The following is a 2,672-nucleotide window of genomic DNA, read 5'->3' as shown; positions in this document are numbered from 1 at the left end:
ATGAATACAACCAGAGCATTTGTGAGGCTAAATGGTTCTAGAGTAAACTCATAGTGACCATAGCTCGTACAAAATACATTTTTATAGATATCACTCTCCATAATCCTTAACTAATGATAACTTGACTTTAGATATATCTTCAAGAACACTCAAGAACCCTATAAATGATCAAAGAGATCACTAATCCTAGGAAGTCAGTATCAATTCTTAATTGTTACTCTGTTCAATTCTTGATAATCAATACACATTCGAACTGATCCATCCTTCTTCTTTACAATGATTATTGGTGTTCCCCAAGGTGATACACTAGGTTGAATATTGTTTCTCCAAGATCTCATCCAACTGAATCTTGAGCTCATAGAGCTCATGCATAGTCATCCTATAAAATACTCTAGATACTGACTTGACTCCTAGCAAAAGGTTTATGTGAAAATCAATTTCTCTAGGTGGAGGCATACTTGGAAGCTCTAAGAAAATACATCTACAAAATCTTGCAAGATATGGAAATCATCGATTGATGGCTCTCCCTTTAAATCGTCCTCTCTGTCACTAATGGTGGTGGCAAAAAACTGGCATCCCTTTTGCATGCACCACCTAAGCTGCATAGTTGAAATCATCAAGGGATGGCTCTCTCTCTAAATCCTCCTCTCTATCTATTTTTTTAATGCAGGGGGGTTCCTTAAATTCAAATTTATTTTGAGGTCAATGCATATGGTATTTTTTGATGTAGAAGAAGACTAGGATAAAAATATTAGAAAATCTAAAATAATCACCAACATAAACAACAAAGGAAAACCAAGCAAAGATAAAAATTAAAAGAATGGTTAAGGAGGAAAAAGAGGATAATAAGGCCAATGAGTTAATCAATGCTTGTAATTCTTTGGGAAATATGTGTGTAACATGAAAACTAAAGTCAATGATAAAGAAAAACATAATCAACCATGGATGAAGTCCTTGAATGGTTGAACAAAACATTATTAGATGAGATGGAGAACTATGAAGAAATGCTCAAGGAAGTACATGTTGTATGGAACCTTATTTTGAAAAAAAAAATTAACAATAATGAAGAGGTCAAAAGAAGACACAAACTATAGTAAATCAATGGTGCAAGATTAACAGTGTATAGTTTGTGAATTAGGTACCTACCAAAGAAATGTATTTTTTTGCTCAAGAAATATCTATTTCTACATAAGGTATCCATTATCTAATCACTATAATTGATGGAAGTATAAAAGTCATGAATTTCAAGGACTTGATCAATCTTTTTTTTGATAAATTATTCCTTCTTAATAATCCCTATAATATTGCACCTAAGTGAAAAAATCAATTGTTTCATTAAATCAGACTAAATAATAATTCCACGTGACCTTTTGGATGGGATTAATCTTCAATTTTAAATTATCCTCCATGTTCTATTTGAATATAGAAACCTATGCTCCTCTATAGATTTTCTAATGATGTATATCGTTTTGAAACATGGATCCCAACATGAAGTGAATGTTGTTCACATGCTTGATGCACTAATGTCTCCTCCTTACATGACTACTCTAGGTGAATTGGGTGTACCTATATCAAAGAACTTGATATTTTAATTCATTATTATTATCAATTATTTAATCTCATTAACATTTTTGGCTATTAACTTTGTACATTAATTTTTCCCATTAAGCGTAAATAGAGCCAACCCAAAATGAGGTCGTATTTAGCTATAGAACTATAAATGTCAAATTAAAGAACATTTCTATGATAAACATGTCACATGTCTAATCGGAAGAATCTATTCATGTTTTTTTCTTTTTCTTTTTTTTAAATGGATGAGGCCATTAAATAAGAATCCATTCATGTTATCAAATATCATGAACATCAAAATTTATGTTTTTATGGTGAATAATTATTGAATAATAATATGACACTTCAAGCTTAATATTTATAAGAATGAAGTACCTTTATAGTATTTTAGAAAAGTATGTCAAAGGTTAAAAAATAATTGAGTAAAAATTATAGATGAATAAGAATACAAGTATCAATTTCATTAAGGGAGGAAATATTTTTAACATACTATAGCTCATAGTTTATTCAAGCCTCCAAAAAAAAATGTAAATAGCTATATTTCTTGTAAATTTCTGGAAAAAAAATTATGCAACAAGTATAAAGAAAAATATGCTTGAAATTCCACAAATTTACATAGTTCTCTTTATTAAAATAATTATTATTATCTGAATTCTTCACTTCTCTACTTAAATTTTCCATAGAAATTAAAAAATTAACAGAATTAAGGACCCTTAAAATATGTAAAATGTATATATATTATCATTTTATTAATGAAAATAGTAATTCAACCTTTTAAAACTTTATATATAAGGACCAAAAATAAAAACTCATAAACTATTGAAATTGAAACAATGATAACAATCTATAAGTTGAGATTATTTGTAAATAAACGAGAATTTTATATTTAGTTTTCCTAATAAAGGCATTTGTTTTTACCACTTTTCTTGACACAAGATCGACATATGTGGATGTTCAAAGAAAACTAGGGAGTTGTTGTTAGAATAATTTTAAATAAATGAGAGGGGGGTGAATCAATTATCCAAGGTTCAAATATACATATAAAAAAAAATTAGTACTTAACAAATACATGTGCATTAATTGATCATCCAATATCTTGAACC

Source organism: Cupressus sempervirens, chromosome 3, assembly GCF_028749045.1.
Source record: "Cupressus sempervirens isolate cs-2001-9-10 chromosome 3, ASM2874904v1, whole genome shotgun sequence".
In the NCBI taxonomy this organism is placed as follows: Eukaryota; Viridiplantae; Streptophyta; class Pinopsida; order Cupressales; family Cupressaceae; genus Cupressus; species Cupressus sempervirens.
The sequence above is the reverse complement of the archived record's forward strand: the minus strand, read 5'-3'. Positions refer to the sequence as shown.